The sequence below is a fragment of the Eubalaena glacialis genome, chromosome 12 (genome assembly GCF_028564815.1).
Source record: "Eubalaena glacialis isolate mEubGla1 chromosome 12, mEubGla1.1.hap2.+ XY, whole genome shotgun sequence".
In the NCBI taxonomy this organism is placed as follows: Eukaryota; Metazoa; Chordata; class Mammalia; order Artiodactyla; family Balaenidae; genus Eubalaena; species Eubalaena glacialis.
Window position 1 is genome coordinate 11870102 of NC_083727.1, and position 19903 is coordinate 11890004.

A 19903-nucleotide genomic window follows, 5' to 3' on the forward strand; every position below is an offset into this window, starting at 1 on the left:
AGGGATAACCTGAAATGGATTCCCTGCTCACCACCATTCCTTGTAATATAATTTCTCTATTCTTGAGTTTTTATTCAGCCTAAATGACTAATTTGTTGAATTAATTGTCAAGCAATATGTTTCCAGAAGCACTCATGAGTGTTATATTCCCTGACTTAGTTCATATTTGAGAATGTCAGTCTGTTGCTTTTTCACGCAACTGACAGTTGGTTGTACCTAGTGCTCTTAGACCATATTCTTTTCCCCTCAGAAGTTTGCAGTATTACTCTGGTGTTTTCTGTCATCTGATATTGCTGTGGTGAAGTATGAGGCCAATTACATTCTTTTCCCTTTGAAAATAAATTCCCTTTTTTGCCTAGATGTCTAAATAATTCTTCTTTATCTTTGAAGTTCATAACTTTTTGGTATTGAATACTTCATACTGATTTTTCCTGTATTACAGTGCGCTTTTCTGAATATTTTTTCTTCATTTCAGGAGAATTTTCTTGCATTAGGTCTTTGAATACACTTCTATTTCCTTTGTCTTCTTATTTCAGAGACTTCAGTTATCCCTATACTGGATCTTTTTTCTTGTATATGAATTTTTCTAATTAATCTCATTGTCTCTTTAATTTACTTGTGGCTTCTCCTATCTTCTTACTGGTCCACAATCTCTTTCTGAAATGCTTAGAGCCATATATGTTTTGGAATTCAAAATTATTTTGTATTGTAGAAAATAAATGTATATTTCATATATTGCATAAACTCCCAGTAGAATCAGGGGCAGCACCCAGCACTCAAAAGCTTTAATGATTTTCAATGAGAAGTATAAATATGAATATTCAAATTAAGTGGGATAAATAAAGATTATAAGTAACTTCATATCTGTTCAGGACAGGTTATGCTGCCAAGTAGGTGACCAAGAAAAACCATCTAAAATTCTTCATTTTTAAAATTTTGAAAGTTCAGCTTAGGGAGAGATTATGGGCTTGGAATATGCTTCCAGTAGTAAATCTTACTGTTTACAATTTTTTAATTAGTTCTGTAAAGAAGCTGTTTGGAGCCCTTTGTTACTTTAGACCTGCAGTATCTCTGTTGATCTCATTTTGTTGTTTTATAATTCTGTCTTTTTTCTCTTTCTTATTAAATTAATGTGCTCATTAAGTTCTCCATTACATGAAGGAATATTGAGGAATTACCTGAGTTATCATTTCTCCTAGATTTGGTTAATTCATTCTTACGGTTGTTTTCTCTTTTTTCCTGTAGTACGTCTGCAAAGTTGCTATGCTCCTTGTATTTTTTTTTTACCTTGTTCATGTTAGTTGACTCTGTCTAGTTATTTTATTGATTCTTCCATATTATGAATACTTTCTTGGGTTTTTTTTTTTTCCATGCCATCTCTAAAACCACCTTTCTCTCCCTCTTTCTCTCTCTCTCTACTGTAACACCTTTATTGAGGTGTAATTCACAACCATAAAATTAACCCACTTAAAGTGTACTATTCAGTTGTTTTGTATATTAACAGAGTTGGGCAAGCCTCACCACAATCAATTTTAGGGCAGTTTTACCATTACAAAAGAAAACCCATATCGATTAGCAGTCACTGATCAGAATGTACACTCTATTCACGTACAGGTTTTTGTGTGAATCATGTTTTCTCCTCCAAAGTTTGGTTTAGCCTGAGTATTTCATGTTTTATCCACTTTTCTGTCCTCTGAGAGAACAGCAGCTGGGTTGGAGCAGAGTGTAAAAGAGGAGGGAAGCTCAGCTTGGGTGGTGTACAGACTATCTTAGATTTCCTGGGCTCCATTTTATCTTCTAAGAGTATACTGACTGTCTTGTATCTTGGTTTCCTCCAACTAACTGGGCGAGGGAGGGTGTAGTGTATTTCCATGGGGAGATACTCCCGGGCTTCAGACCATTTTGGGGGAGTTAAGTGTGAAGCTTGGATCTGTCTCTTCCAACAGGGAAAGTCAGCTCTATTGATTTCTTTCCCTCTCCATTCATAGCTTCCTAGTGGAAGAGGAAAAAGATAAGAATACCCTTTCTCTTCACTTCTTTCCAGAAATAAGAGTATTAGTGACTCAGGAGTGAAGCTTCAGAGGAGTAGAGTGAGGTAGAAGCCAAGTCATACTGTTGGTCTCCTTTCTGCTCCAGAATCCTCTGTGCCTTGTCTTGTGCACAAGTTTTTAACATTTATTAGATTAGATTTACCCTTTATTTTGTCTATGGGTGAATGTGTGTGTGACTGTGGCAATATCAATCTACTCTCCGTGGTTGAATGTCCACAACGGTCTCTTAACGCACTCCAATTGGATTGTTTATCTCCACAGCTATAACTATTTTCAAGGGACATACCAGCAGAATGTGAAATTCAGCTCTTTTTTATTGTTAGCAGCAACTGAAACAGTTGACTACTTCTCCCTTCATTTGACTGTGGTGATATAGTAGCCCCTCAGTTTTCTTCTCAGGGTCCTCTGTCCAACTATAAAATGTTGGAGTCTCCTAGGACTTGATCATAGTTCTTGTCTTCTTCTGTCTCCCCTCTACCCTTGACTGATCGCATACATTGCCGTGGCTTTGAACACTGTTTGCTGATGAGTTCCCAATTTAAAACTCCATTATAGACTTCTCCTTTGGATTCCAGTCTGATATATCCAACTGCCTGCTCCACCATTGGAAGTATAACAAGCATCTCAAATTTTACATATCCAAAACCAAACTCTTTATTTTTCTCCTCATAATCCTGCTCTTCCATGTTTTTAAGTTTCAGTTAATGCCACCGTCCTCTACCAAAATGCCTATGCTAAAAATGCTAAATACATCTGAGTCATCTTTAATCCTTCTCTTTTTCTCATCATGCCCTCAAATCCCTATCCCAAACCACTGTTTCATCATCTTATTTCTCCATCTTTTCCTAAAAACATTTCAGGAAAGCATATGTAGTGCTTTCGTGACCTCAAATATGTACAATAGAAACTTCCAGGTTAATGCTTATCGATAGTCCAACTTCAGGCAATCTGTCCATACTTATAGGCAAAGCTGATCCACATATAGGCACAAAGAAAGGCCTGATCTTCAGGTTAACTAGTCTTTCCTTTCACTAAGAGGTGGATGACATCCTAGTTGTGCATTTCATCTACACAGGTCACCTTATTACCAAATAATCTAAAGTGTTTTCTTATACATCTATCGGCCATTATCATGCTGGATTTTTTTTTCCCTCCTCTTTTTCTTTTTTCTTTTCTTGAATTCTTAAATTGTTCTCCCTATCAATTTTCATACGAATTCTGAATCTGTCTAAGTTGCTTTTTCTCAGTTCTCTCCCTCAGACTGAACAGAAGAAAAGCTGCTTTAACAATTCTTTATCAATTCCAAACACCTTCAGTTTATTACAAAACTTCCTGGTTGATCTTAAAGAAAACAGCTCAATAACGATCCAGTCTTGATTTACTGATTCAATTAAATAATCCACTAACTAAGGAAAGGACAATCACCATTACATTTTTTATGTGACAATCTTGTGCCACATCCTCCAAATCTCTAGCCAACTTAACTCAAAATTCAAATTTATTTTTTTAATGTTTGGAGTGTGTAGAAACAGCATCAACAATATATGGTGCCAATAAATAATTCTGGCAAAATACATGAAAACTTTACAAAGAAAATTATAAAACTCTATCAACCATATCCTCATCACACTAACATGAACAGAGGTGTTACCCCTTTGCTGCCCCACCTCCACCTTGAGACTGTGTGGTGGGGACCTGTCAAGTATTCTTGCCCTACACTAAACAGATATCTAGAAAAGGTTGAGAAGAAGGGCCTGGGGAGAGGGCGGGGAGGGGGGTATCCCAGAACTAAGATTGCTGAAGAAAAGGGTTCTTAAATCTACATATAAAGTCCTGGGCAAATTCCCAAAAGGCCAGTGTGTAAAACCAACCAGAATCAACAGCAAATGATTTGAGACTTGTACTCTGGTGAGGAATATTATCCAGTTTTCAGATTGGCCTCTGGGCTGCACACAAGTGAAGCATACCAGAATAGCATTGCAAAGGCTTTAAAACTAAATTGATATTGGAACCACAAACCACAAAAGTGGGCCAGGATGTGTGTTCTGAACCCAAACCTGTTAACTGCCAGCTAAAATAGAAGATCTAAATAAGAACCAGAGTGTCATAACATTATACTCAAAATGTGCAGGATACAATCCAAAATTTTTGTCATACGAAGAACTAGGAAAATCTCAACTCAAATGAGAAAAGAAAATCAACAGATGCCAACACTAAGATGACACAAATGTTGGAATTATCTAACAAGAATTTTAAAGCAGCTATCATCAAAAGGTTCCAACAGGCAACTGCAATCGCTGTGAAACAAATGCAAAAATAAATAGTCTCGGCAAAGACATAGAAGATACAAAAAGAACCCAATGCAAGTTTTAGAACTTAAAAATATAATAACCAAAAGAAAAAACTCACTAGATGGCTTGTGGTAGGTAGGATAAGGCCCCGAAGATGCGCACATCCTAATCCCTAGAACTTGTGAGGTTCTTTGGCAAAGGGGAGTTAAAATTCTGGATGAAATGATGGTTGCTTTGAGATGATCCCCTTGAGATGGGAAGATCATCCTAGATTATCTGGGTGGGCCCAGTGTTATCAAAAGGGACTTTAGAAATGGAAGAGGGAGGCAGAAAAGTCAGAGTCAAGAAACAGAAGTTGGAATGATGTGATGGATGGCTTTGAAGGTGAAAGGGGCTGTAAGCCAAAGAATGTAGGCAGCCACTAGAAGCTGAGAGAGGCAAGGATACAGATTCTCCCCATGACCCTTCAGAAGGAAGCACAGCCCTGCCAACATCCTGATTTTAATCCAGTGAGATTCATGTTGGAGTTTGACCTAAAAAAATTTAAGATAGCAAGATAGGGTTATGGAATTAAGAGATACAAACTGCTATGTATTGATATAAAATAGATAAGCAACAAGGATATATTGTATAGAACAGGGAAATATATCCATTATTTTGTAATAGCTTTAAATGGAGTATAATCTATAAAAATATTGAATCACTGGGACTTCCCCAGCGGTCAAGTGGTTAAGACTCTGCACTTCCACCACAGGGGGCGTGGGTTCGATAGCTAGTTGGGGAATTAAAATCCCACATGCCTTGCAGCACAGCTAAAAACAAACAAACAAACAAACAAACAAATTGAATCACTATGTTGTACACCTGAAACTAATATAATATTGTAAATCAACCATACTTCAATATTTTAATTAATTAATTTAAATATATATATGTAAGATAATAAATTTGCATTATGTTGCTGCAAGGTGCTAAATTTGAGGTAGTTTGTTATAGCAGCAATGGATAACAGATACAGATAGAAAGGTGCAATGTTATCAATGTGTCAGTTCTCCTCAAAACAATCCACAAATTCTAAGTAACTTCAATCAGAATTCTGAAAAGTTTTTTCATGAATCTTGATAGGCTTATTAAAAAAAAAAATTTAGAAGAACACAGGAATAAGAATAACCCAGACGAAATTAAAGAACAAGAATCATCAAACATTTTCCCATATAGGGCAAGAAAATAAATATTTTAGGCTTTGTCCACCTCTGTCATGTCTACTGCTTTGATTTATGATTCAATCCTTTACAGATGTAAAAACCATTCTGAGCTCAAGGGGTGTATAAAAACAAACCACCAGCTAGATTTGGCCCATGGGCCATAGTTTGCCGATGCCAGAATTAGAAGGACATGAATAAGCCTCACGATCGTATTGAGAAAAAAAAAGGTGTAGAAGAATAGATATAGTGTGGAACTACTCAAATAAGATTATAAAACATGCAAAACAATATTATTTACTCATATACACACATAATCACATGCATGTAAGTGTACAGAAATGCACAGAAATTAAATTATGCACCCCAAATTCAGAACACTGCTTGTTTCTGATAAGAGGAAAAAGACGAAGGACCTCAATAGTCTCAGTAATATTTATCTCTTAAGTTGGATTTTTTAATATGTATTACTTAAGCTGTAATTTTGTATGCACCTGATATATTTCATAATATTAAGACATTCTTGGTAGATTTTTTGCTCTGCTAGGCAAGGGATGACTCCTCAAGTTATCAAGGGACATATGGATGGCCCTCAGTGGATGGACGTGTCCAAGTTCATCCTTCTTGAGGGTTTATGCACTTATCCCATATATTAAAGATAAGGGTTTGAAAACACTTGGTTTTCTGGAACCCAGGCAAGCATGTTCAATTCATCATTGTGTCTGTGTCAAGGAAGCCTGGCTTGTCTCTCAACAATAGATGTCTAGAAATTTTCCAGAAGTCTGTGATGAAAGAGACCCAGGCTGTCTTAGCCTCTCCCACCACTGCCATCTCCCAACCCACATGATCACTTGCCCAGTCACTGTGGGATTTGGATTTTTAGGACAACACACCAAGATCCTCCAGTCCACAAAGATGTCCTTTTCTAACACTCCCTGTTTTGGCCACCATCACACAGTATTGAGTTCTAGGACCCTCCACTCTGCTTCTATTCATTTACTTTCTTCAAACCCTGGAGTAAGTGTCAGAATATGGTAAAAACACAATATGGAAAGAAAATATGAGAAGGGATCTGGCACAAACCCCCCGAACTACAGCAGTTTGGGGGCCGGGAGACAGACCCAGCCTATGTGCAAGAGCAGCTGGGCAGGAAGACAAAGTGTAGTGCCCAAAGAAGGGCTGTGGGTTGGGCAACGGTGGACATTAAGACTTCCAAGAGATAGGCATGTCCCAGGAAGGAAAGTAGACCAGGGTAGTAGAAATCCCAGATGGGTAGCACATTGGATTGAGGATGGCAAGTGTCATCAACAGGAAGCTTCACACCCAGGAATCAGAGTACTGGCTGCAGGACTGGGTATCAGAGGCAGAGGTGCCTGGACTTGACTGAGGATGGCAGGGTAGCGAGAACCAAAACAGAGCTCAGTTCTCAGCAGTGGAGCACACCGGAGCCCAGGAACATCACAGGGCTCTGGGGTCTGGGAAGCTGGAATATTCAATTCCATGGGATGAGTTCCAATTGATGGAGCTGTTTAAATTCTGCCCATCTGTTGTCTGAATTGGTCCAGGAACCAGGGCAGAGCTCAGCCTTGCGGTGAATGGCAAGACCCAGCCTGGCTCCTGTGACCTGGGGAGAGTCACAGGAAGAGAAAGGGGAGGGCAGTGCCTGCCCCTCTTCTTCTTACGCTTGTCAATTTCCTCCCCCCTCTCCCTCCTGTCCCCACCCAGGTATTAATTATTTGTACTAACATCTGCAGCACATTATTCAGATTCACTGCTGGTACAACGAAAGCGTTACAAAATAAAGTCGTGTTATTGTATTTTTTTAAATGGTGCATCTTGGTTTGAAAATTGCTTAAGTTTTGGAAATGTCTCTCCATCCAGCATGATTAATGGGATACATACAGGAGAGCAGCCGAGTGAGTGGAGAATTAGAGTTGGTGCCAATTCACCTCGAGGCATGTATCTTTGCTTTTTTTCCCCCTGGTGCCTGCGCTGAGCCTGAGGGTAAGCTGACACTTTTTTTTTTCTTTTTTAACTAATTAAGCTTCATTTTCCTTTTCGCGCGGGTGTTAAGAACCTTGAAAGGAATGAGCAATGTCTGCAGCCGCCAATACCAGCTGCTGTGGCACGGAAGAAAGAGGTGACGATGTCCCACAGATTCGGAAAGATTGTTTTAATGGGGCTGTGGCAGAGGTAACAAGCACAAAGATACTGTGCTGCCAGGAAAAAGCAGGTTCTCTCTTCCCCCAGCCTCGTGCTACATGATGTAACATTTAGCTTCTGGCTTAACGTGGCATCTCTTCCCGGCTTTGATTTATTCCCGCTTTTGCAAATCACGGAGGTATGTTATAGGAGATGCATTTAGAGCCGTTGTTATGGTTCATTGAGGAGCCAGGTTTTATCCCTACCAGAGGAGAATCTCCTGCATAGCAGGGTGAGTGACCTAGAATAAAAGGAAAAAAGGGGGAAACAAAGAGAGACAGAGAGAGCAGGAATGTAGATGTTACGCTGGGATGAAATTGTATTTACCTTGATTGAAAACTCTTTTATTATGAACATAATTTAGATCAGAATGGAAAATAGAACAACTGGGCTCCTTGCCTGGACGGGAGTCTTGCTGAGTACACAGCCGCTACACTAATGTAAGTGCGTATGTGATGACTGTTATTGTGTTTATATACGAAAGCACTATGCTTCATCAAAGGAAATGAAAAATATCTCCATGGGTTTGCTCAGTCAGCTTCTTTAGCAGAAAATGCTTAGAGGTGTGGAATAGTAACAGTGGCCAAAATGCAGAGTCTCAAAGAACTGCGCAGGCTTACATGAAAGTCACATGTCCACTGGAAACAGTGAAATGCTGACCAGACCCTGGCATCCTCAGAATAGTTAATCCTGTATCGTGACTTGGGCGTAAGTGCTCCTAGAGCACGAATTATACCCACAGCTGATGAGTTGGGCAAAATAATGTGTAAGGCAGCAGTACTGTCTGCAAGGAGCTTACAGTCCAATTGAGCAGGCAAAACAAATACAGATAGAGAGATAATTAGAATTGCGGGGCGGGGGGTGGATTTCAGATGAATTGCTGAAACGATCCAAATTCTAAGGGGAATATTCTAGGAATTTAGCCACTCTCTCCAGAATGTCTGTGAGTATGTGTATATATCTATACATATACACCTATATATTAACATTTTATTTACATAGATGATATATGTTTTTACCTTTTTATCCTAACACACTCAATTAGGAAGTCTCTGTTTCCTTATTTCTAAGACTTTCTCCATGTCAAAGCTACACTCCGGACCACAGAACTGAGAGAGAGTGGAAGACTTTGTCTTCACATCCCACTCCCAGCAGGGTAAAGGAGTCTCTAGATGTTTTCCTTGTCAATTCAAGTTGTAATTGACGCCCCCCCGCCGCACGCACGGTGTGGACTAATGCTAGTGCTGGACGCGAAGTAAGGCTCAGAGGAGGGCAAAGAAAACAATCAGCTCCGAGCTTCCCCCTGTGCTAGAACCATGGAATGATGCTAAAGGTTTCACCTGTTATCACATCTGATTCATGGAATTTCAACAAGAGCAGGGGCCTTGTCTCATAATCAACACTGTATCCCCTCTGCCTAGAGCTGGTCTTGGCAGATAGAGCATGCTCAGTAAATATCTGTTGAATGAATGAATGAATGAATGAATGAATCTTTATAGCAAACTCTGTGAAGTGTATCATTACCTCATCTTACTGATGATGAAACTTCAACTCAAAGATTGAACCATCTGCACCTGGTCACACAACACATGGATACAATTACCCATATTCAAGACTAATTAGGTCTGACTCCAAAGGCCAGCTTCTTTCCACATAAGCATTGTTGCTGAAAGACAGAAGGCCCAAGCCTGACCTCACAGGGCTTACCATCAAATAGGGAAACAGCACTTAGCATGTACAAGACGAGAACAAATGGCCCAAGGTAGGATGTGATTAAGAGAACAGACTGCTTGTGCAAATGCTTTTCCTGAGCCCTCCTCACGCTAACACAGCCCCAGCACCCTTTCTCTGGCAGCAGCTACTAACCTGCTCACTCCCACATCTATACCATGAGGGGGAAGGAAACTAATTACTAACACACTTGGTTTTGTCTACCCATGTTTTCCCAGGCCAAAATAACTTACGAGTAAGAATGTAAACAAAAATTTTAAACTTATGATACCAGTTTACACAAACTTTTTTTTCTGATTTTGCTCTCATAAATTTCTATCAGATGGGTCTGGAATACTCAGAAGAGTTCTCTGCCATTTGCCTCTCTTCTTGTACCAGCTCAGTGTGGTGACATGTATTACTTACAAAAGGTCAGCCATGCCTCGGACCTGAGTTAAAGACACTGCTGACAAGAGACAGGAGGAGAGGGGTTAAGCACATAGAATCTGGGGTCCGATGCTACAGTCCAGATGCCAGTGAAATGTGTAAAATAACCACAGTTGTGAGACTCAGATGATAAATGCCACCATAGGAAGATCAGACTGTTACCACTTTAACCCAGTGATAAATTTTAGTGTCACTAATGGTGCGACAGCCAGAAATTTGGTACCTCCCAATGTAATGTAAAATGAAATACACAGCAACGCCTGTGAAGCATTCTTGCCGGAATGTTCAACCTAAATCTAATTGGGCTTTTCAATACAGGGGATAGAGGAATAGGTTAGATGACACCACAGAAAACAATCAGACAAATACCGAAGGAGGGACATTTTAAAGATAAAAGACCCGCTCTCTTCAAGCCAAAGTCATGATTTAAAAAAAAAAAGAGAGCAATGTTGTTCTGTAAAAAAAATGAAAGGGAGGATTTTCTAGATCAAGAGATATTTAAAGAGACATAATAGATGTGACAGTTTAATTCTGATTTAAACAAAAGAGCTATAAAGACATTTGTGGAGAAGAATTGGGGAAATTTGAATATACACTGAGTTTTAGATATTGGAGAATTGTCAAGGATGATAATAATGTTATGGTTATGTAGGAAATGTCCTTACATTTTGGAGGTGCATACTGAAATACTTAAGAGTGTAACGTCGTGATATCTGTAACTTAAAGTACTTCCACCAAAATAAAAAAGACACCAGTGCAGAAAAGTATGAATAACTATTAAATATAGATGATGGGGACTTCCCTGGTGGCACAGTGGTTAAGACCCCATGCTCCCAATGCAGGGGGCCCAGGTTCAATCCCTGGTCAGGGAACTGGATCCCACATGCCACAACTAAGGAGCTTGCGTGCCGCAACTAAGGAGCCGCAATTAAGACCTAGCGCAACCAAATAAATAAATAAATAAATTTAAAAAATAAATGTAGATGATGGGTTTATGGGTAATTTTAATTCCGACTTTCTACTTTTTAGCACGTAAGTTTTCGTAAAAAAGAAAATTTTAAAGAATGATATGATGCATGTGAATTGTTCAACAGAATTCCTGGCACTCCGTAAATGCTTATTAATATTGGCTTTTACTACGATTATTGTTTTTATTATTTCCAGCTGTCAGTGCTGCTACCGATGCCTGCCAACATTACCATGAAGGCCGCTGCCCCCCAAAGCCCAGAGCACCGGTGTCAGTGTGGACTGATGTCTCCAGTCCCTGCCTAAGCGCGAAAGCCAGTGTTGCTGAGGCCTGTGCTCTCAATAACCCGCATTTTGTTGTTGTTTTTTAGATTTTGGTCACTCTTAATGCATCCTTTTCCCTGGAAACTGGACCAGAGAAGAGTCTGTGTGGTAGGTCCTGGGCTCTATTCAGCCAACAGCTGTGAAGATACTGATGGGCCAGCTGTGTTGGAGGCAGTGAGGGTTGGAGGAGGGAAGGGTCCCGGCCCAGGCTTCATCTTCCCCATGAAGGGACACCAGTGAATTTGGATATATTCCTCTTCCTCGCTCACTCTTCTCCAAGAAGGAGGATTGTTTTATCTTACTGGCAAATTCAGGAGCAAGCACTTAGGCATGGACAGTTCAGCCCCTGCCTGTGCAGGACACATTATGTGTTAGGCTTTCCACATGCCAAGGCTTGCTGGCAAAGGCTCTGTGCCTACAGCAGGAGCCTGCAGTGTCACCTGTGATTGGCTGGATGTTTGTCCAATTCTGAGATTCAAGATGGAAGTCCACTCTAAAGCCATGTTCTTCGGTATTATAAAAAAACAAGCAACAACAAAACACCAAAAAAACTGCTATGTTCTCCTCCAGCTCCTTATTCCACTTTATTGTTTAGTTTCAAAGCAGATGGAAGAGAAAAGGAGTGTTATATGTCCATTTACTCAAACCCAACATCCTGGGCCAAACACTTGAGCTTCTAATTTTCCTACTGAGGTAAGTTCTTTCCCAGATCCTAGATACACATTCTACACTCTAAGGCATGCAGATATGCCCGGGAATGCCTGAATATTAAGAAAACACAGTTGATTTGGGATTTCTGTTCTATGTGTTTTAACTAAGCTCAATATACTAGGGATTACTAGTTATCAAACTTAAAGAGCTGGGCAAATGGGTTTTATATGAATTATAAGAAATTTTCAAGTTGGAGAACATTCTGAGTGAAGCTGGGTGAAATATGAAATTGCTATTAGTTCTCCTAGATATTCTGATGTTTCAAATTAGAAAGAGGAAGAGAACAAAGATCTATATGCTACAAGTATAGAATTAGTAAGTCCTTAGTAATCACTTTTTCTATGGTCTGAGGAAAATGCTAAAGTTGATCTTTTTCTTTTTAATTAATTTATTTATTTTTGGCTGCATTGGGTCTTCGTTTCTGCGTGAGGGCTTTCTCTAGTTGCAGCGAGCAGGGGCTGCTCTTCGTTGCGGTGCGCGGGCTTCTCATTGTGGTGGCTTCTCTTGTTGCGGAGTACGGGCTGTATGCGCACGGGCTTCAGTAGTTGTGGCACGTGGGCTCAGTTGTTGTGGCTTGTGGCTCTAGATCGCAGGCTCGGTAGTTGTGGCGCACGGGCTTAGTTGCTCCGCGGCATGTGGGATCTTCCCGGACCAGGGCTCAAACACGTGTCCCCTGCATTGGCAGGTAGATTCTTAACCACTGCGCCACCAGGGAAGTCCAACTAAAGTTAGTCTTGAAGTTGAAATGTCTGTGACATACTGGATGCCCTTCCAGTAACCATCTCAACCTCTTCCTTGCCTAATAATTTCAACTATCAGGAGATATGTTTCCTAGGAGGATACGTCACCAAATTCTTAAGGTAAAACAACTGATACAATGGATTTTGATACGAGCAGAAAACACCTACACGTAAGCCAAATAAACTAAAGACAATGATTTTTAATTCATTTTTAAATGTGGTAAAATATACATAAGATGTATCAACTTAGCTATTTTTTAAGGGTAGATCAGGGTTATTAAGTACATTCACATTATTGTGCAACCATCACCACCATCCGTCTCCAGAACTCTTTCATCTTGCAAAACTGAAACTCGGTACCAAGTAAATGACTTCTCATTCCCTCCCATCCCCCCAACCCCTGGCAACCACCATTCTACTTTCTGTCTTTATGAATTTGACTATTCTAGGCACCTCCTATAGGTGGAATCATACAGTATTTGTCTTTTTGTGACTAAAGACTATTATTTTTAAGTGGCTTCTTTCCTATGTTCTGCCCATCACTTATGTACACTTGGCCATGGGTATTTGCCCAATAACCCACCCAGCAGTTGTACCAACACATAAGCCAGGCAATTTTACATTCAGAAGACCACCTCTTTCCACTTGACTTTTGCATTTAGCAGTCACCATGTCAAATAAAGCCTCTGTGCCATAGTCTGTTTTCTTTGTTCAAAGTTAAATTTGTAAGATCAAAACACTCTCCAATTTGTCTGTACCAATCTCTGGAAGCCTCCTCAATGTGGTATCAGCCTGGGTCATGGGCAGCAGACACCAAAAAGAGGGACCAAAGCCAGACTCAGAGAGTAAAAATAAGCAGTCAGGAGTCTGGAGACAAAGCCATCAACAAAAGATGAACGTCAACAGGCAACATCACAGACAAAGAAGTCTCAACTGAAGGAAGATCCACTGTGCATTTTCAGTAGCTCTGCTGGAGTACAGCAAGGTGTCACATGTGTCAGAGGGTGCCCTTTACCAGCAAAATGTGTCCAGTGTATAAGACTTATTAAGAAAATATTCTATATTCTCTACTTTTATTGTTTAATATTAAAATAAACTAAATCATATTTCTTAATCATCTCATTTCTACCAACAGAAGATACCAAATCCAAAAGCTGAATGGAATCTCACTTAATTCAAGTGTTATTTCTTCTACTTAAACACCTTGCTTTATATTAAAACACAAAAACCCAGGTCTGAGGACCAAGAGGGAAGAGAGATCTTTTGTCTTGGATAGTTGTTTCTCTTATGAAAAGTGATTCTGAGAATAAGAAGTCAAAACCAATTTGACCTTTGGCCCTGAAATAGCACACACTGAATATCATGAAACCATAATTAGAAATAGTGTTCAGGAACTAATAATAATGTATTTTTCAAACTGATATTACCGTATATAAAACTTTGTAATTAATTCTGGGTCCCAGAAGAATTAATTGTTTCTCATTTTGGGAAGAGTCTGCCTTTCTGTGCCTCAGATTCTTCATATTCTTAGTCAAGGCAGTAATTTTCAAAGTTCAAGTTTCAGAGTTCAGAGCTGAAGTCCTGACAGACATAGTCATTTTCATAATCACTGAAAAAAATCTTCCATTAAAGAATTAAGCAATTAAAACTTGACTTTACTTCATATGAAAGTGTCATGGTCCTGAAAATCGCATCTCTAGATGTCAATTCTTATATACCACTTGGGCACATCATTATTCCTAATATACAGTTTGTTACAGAACCTCAGAATGTTGGAGACAGAATTGGAAGCCAACTACAACAAATTCTTCATTTTTCAGTTGAGGAAACTTCGGTCCAGACTAGTTTAACTCAGTTAAGTTCATGTAACTAGAATAAAAATTCCCATCTCTTGAATCTTATTTCAAGCTATTTTCCTCACACCAAATAAAAATACCTAAATAGTAAGAAAAGAAATTGGTCTTTAGTTAGAATCCAACTCCTAAGACATTTCCAGAGCTAGTTTCATTAGTTGATTAGACAACTGGCTCAAAAATAGACTGTGTTGGCCATGATCCATGTACTGAAATGCCCATCATAACACCTATGGTGCCCTTCGTAAAACAAGCTGCAATCCCTGGGGACAATAAACAATTAACCATTGTAGGGACTTAATTTGAATCATGCCTGGGTCAAATTTAAGTTACAAGGCAAACAGCTTCAGTCCAACCTCCTGAAGTAAGGTAGATTCTATGATAAATTTTCAAGAGAGCAGATTTCCAGAGTCTGAATATATAGAGAAGATAATGGTAAAAGGAAGAGATTTATAGATTCACCAAGAACCAGGATATCTTTTGGAAAATTAGAGTCCATACAGAAAGAAAAAAAAAAAAAAGTAGGCTATCATCTGAGGTAAAATAGCACCAGACTGTTAAGGTTACTTTTCAAATTTCAGAAAGCTTAAGATTAAGAAATGGGGAGAAAAATGGCTAGAAACATAATATCTGAGTTATCCAAGATTCAAATAAAACAATCAAGGAGGAAGTGCAGAACATATCTGAGAAAAATAAGGATAATAAAATAAGGATGCTGCAACCTAAGAACTAATAGATGGGAGAAGTGGTGAAAGACCAATTCAGTGTGCATAACTGCTTCAAATAGACATTAAAGACTTACCAGACCAAATGGCCAGATGGAAATACATGGTAACAAATGAGGGCTGTGATATAATTAGCAAGTAAGGAACCAGATAACCTCTTGCTGTCAAACAAAAACTCCGTATAGGAAGAATATGGTGTAAGCACACGGGAGGGGATATGGCTTTGTATTTTAGGGCCTCTTAAACAAAAACAAGTTGCAGAACTTTATGAGCAAAGGAAATATGATAGAATCACTGAGGGTAGAAAATGCCATACTTAAATATCTAGATCAGAGTTTGGCAGATAACCGCCTGTAGGCCAAATCCAGCCTACAGCTTATTTCTGTATAACCTGCAATCTAAGTGAAGTTTAAAAAGGAAATGTATTGTTTTAAAGGCATCATATTAAAAATAAATGTGCCTGAGTAGAAAAATATCAGTGATGTCATACATAGCAGAAAAGATGCAAATAAAAAAATTTTTAAGCTAAAAAAAGAATCAGGACTCATATCTGAGGAACCAACCCCAGTATTAAAATACTTGTTAGAAACAGGGGAGCCAGAAAGATAGCAAGAGAATCAATGAGACCAACTGAGTGATGATCACAATATAAAAAGTCCATGCAGGTCTGAAAAGGAGATAGCAGAATGAATCATCTTATAAAGGAAAGCATTAATGATAGTCTCACTCCTAAATTAACTTTTGAAGCAGATCAGTGACAGATACAAAATCAAATAGCAATAAATAAACTAGATGTCTTGGCTGAATCAATAATGCATTTTGTCACAATTTGCTTTCCCAAACTTGAGTAATCACTGGAAATAAATGGGCTCTACCCAAGAGTTTAGAAGACATTCAAGGGTGAAATTTGGGATCCACTGAAACTTGTGTAGACAGATCAATTTAATGGAGCTGCTAATGTGACGAGCATTCACGAGTAAGGACCAAAGGGTATGATTCCCTGTACATTGAAGAATAAGATAATCTGCAGAGTAAGGCAAGATAGCTTCTGAAAGGGATATTACACCTCCCTAATATTCTGACTGAAGCATGCAATAAATGTCCTCCATTTAAATACTCAGTAGGCCTGGGTGGGATACGAGTCCATGAAAAATTATGCACATTTGATATTTCTAATTACAAAAGCAATATTTATTCTTTGTAGAAAATGTGGAAAACACAGAGAAGCAAAATGAATTCAATTAAAATCATCCATAATCTAGCTAACCAGAGATATCCACTGTTGATATTTTGCCATATATTATTTGGGACCAAACACAGAATTTAATTAACTGTTTTATCTTAGAAGAGAACTGACACTGGCTCCCAAAAAGGAGAGAAGGGAAAGGAAAAATATTTTTTAAATTGTGCCAACTCACAAATGGATGCTAAGATCTTAACAAGAGACTGTTTACAATAAAATCCTCAGGTCTGCACATGACACTAAGTTCTTTTTAATAATGAAATATTATGCCACTTATGGAGAGGAAGCTGTGAAATTTTCACAAGACTGCATATGGGAGCAGAAAACTGGCAGATGAAATTCCTTATAGGCAAGTATAAGAGAATACATTTAGGGAAGTGTAAGACCAATTATCCTAGAAAAATGATGGATTCCAGGGTTTTAGTCACCATCTAGAACATGGAGCATGCCATCATTACAGACTGTACCTTAAAGACAATGTACTGATTCAACTAAAAGATTAAAAATTATGCAGAAACCAATATTATACTCTCAAAAAGAACTGTATATCCACAGCTAGAGTGCTCTGTGCATTTTCAGTCCTGCCTTAAGAAGGGCCAAAATAATTCAAAGAAATGATCAAAGCAAGATAAGGGTAGGGAATTAAGAGGTATATTCTATGAAGAATAAAATAAATAAGCTAAAATGATGTACAGCACAGGAATATAGCCACTATTTTATAATAACTATAAATGAAGTATAATCTATAAAAATTTTGAATCACTATGCGGTACACCTGAAACTAATCTAGTACTATAAATCAACCATACCTCAATTTTTTAAAATGCTCGAAAAGGTCAAAGAAGTGAAGACACTTGCCTATGAGAGTCGGTGATTATAATTGGTATTCTCCAATCTCCAAAGTCTAATTGTGATAGCTGAAATCTAAATGAAATGAAGTCTTTAAAATAGTGATATTTCTAGATTAGGTGACGCTTCTTAACCTGGGGTGCATGGACTTTAGAATGGCATGCACATTTTTCTATACATATGTATTTACATATATCTGTATATAAATATATATAAATAAAAATTGTATATATTTATGATACATATATATTTCTTCTGTTGATTAGATGCCTAGTTATCATCAGAATCTTAACAGTGGTCATAACCCCAAAATCTCAAGAACTAGTGGTCTAGATGGTAAGGGTATGGATTCAGTCACTAATTCCTGGGAGCAGATCTTGAGGCTTGCAAGAGAAAGTTTTAGAATAAATCAAGTTGTGTTTACCCCGTGAAAAATAAATGTGAGGAACTCATTTCCCTGAGAAAGGCTGTAGAAGAAGACATAAACTTATGAGACTGTTTGAGGGAGATGTTTTAGGTAGATCTCTGAGTTTCTGATATTGGGGCTCCATGAGAGCAAAGACTGAGGTCTCTTTTCTTTGCTGCTCTATGCCTAGTGCTTAGAACAGGGGCCTGGCACGTAGTAAGCACTCACTAAATACTTGTTGATCACTCAGGAGCTACTGGGATCTTGTTGGTGCCATCAGAGGTAGCGCTGCCTGAAAGCAGGATCTTTCGCTGGGTGGCATTTCTGACATTCACAAGGGTGAGGCTCTTTCCCTCCTCTCTTTCCCATATCCTCATCTCATTTTCTCACTTGATCATCTACCACCAGGAGGGCATCTAGATTGTGGAAGAGAACAGGCACCACATCAGCAAAGAACCTCATTATTTTGGCCTTCGAAGAAGACAGGAAAAAAAGACCTAGAAATGAAATATCAAAGAACTTATGAACATAAAACAGGTACCACTGTTAAATAGAACACTGTCAAGCAGATTAATTAGTTAACATTCGGAAAGTGCATTGAAGATGGAAATTGCCAAATAAGGGCTTTGCATGTTGAATCAGTTTCTCATTTGTTATAACTGGGTGGCATAAGAAACAATTCCACTAATAGTTGAGACAACTATTATGCCCAAAATGGGCTATAGAAGGTCTTTGGCCCTCAGAAGACTGAGCCCAGCGTAGCCCCGCTTTAGGATTTAGGGAGAGCATCTTCCCCCAGTATCTGCGAGGTTACAGCTATGGAGCTACCATCCCTGCTGTTCTCTGCTTTTGTTTGCCCATCCCTCTGCTACAGGCCTCTTGCAGGAGGCCTCTTAAGGCCAAGTGAAAGCTTTATAAATAGCTTTGTTAGAAGCTTCCAACCCAAATTTAGATTCTGTTAAAATGGGATTTTAGCCAACCTTCCCTGGATGGATGGAATTCCATTCTTCTACAATATTGAGATATTGAGCTATCCAGGTATTCTTGAAACCCAGCAGGACAAGAGCCAGAGCTCAGTACCAAGAGCTAGCTCGGCCTGTGCCATCAGAACAGATACTCTCTCTGGAAGCAGGTGTCACTGAAGAGAGAATCCCGGATCAGAAATCATCATGGGTGGCTAATAGCATGTGAAACCAAATTCTTTCAGTGTAATTTGTCTCTGAAAAAGAAAAGGGTTCTAGGGCTTCCCTGGTGGCGCAGTGGTTGAGAATCTGCCTGCTAATGCAGGGGACACGGGTTCGAGCCCTGGTCTGGGAAGATCCCACATGCCGCGGAGCAACTAGGCCCGTGAGCCACAACTACTGAGCCTGTGTGTCTGGAGCCTGTGCTCTGCAGCAGGAGAGGCCGCGATAGTGAGAGGCCCGCGCACCGCGATGAAGAGTGGCCCCCGCTTGCCGCAACTGGAGAAAGCCCTCGCACAGAAACGAAGACCCAACACAGCCAAAAATAAATAAATTAATTAATTAATTTAAAAAAAAAAAAACTGCAAATGAGTTTAAAAAAAAAAGGGTTCTACATGTTTGATGTAGTTTTATCTATTTATACAGGATTTTTATTTTGACCAATATTTGTTTTGATTTACTTAAGTTTTAAGATCCCTCCTACTTCCAAAAAGAACTGAGACAGCTTATAGATTAAAACAAAGTACAAACAAACTAAAGCAGCCGGGGAGAAACTAGGACAGATAATGCATTCCTATGCTGGAATTCTTAGGACACAGTGAAAAAAAAAAAAAAAACGTATTGGAACTGAGGTTAAAAAATCCTGGGCTCTAGTCATAACTCTGTCCCTAATGAACTGTGTGGTCTTATGCAATCATTATTCCACTGGCAAAATAAAGTCTCTCGAAGTCTTTTAACGTGATCTTTTTAAGTGTTTAAAGAATAACGTTCTGGCATTAGTAAGTCAGGCAAAATGGAGTGGGTGAGGTTGTAGAGGGAACCGTTAAGAGACTGAAGTGTAATCCAGGTCCAGCAGGGATTAACAGTAGAAATGCACAGAAAAGGAAGCAAAAAAGCTGTTTAAGGGAAACTTGACAAAACTTGGAAATTGACTGGATATGAGAAGGAACAAGATGATTCAAAGATACTGCGAGTGTTTGTGGCTGGGAGCGTGCTATCGCT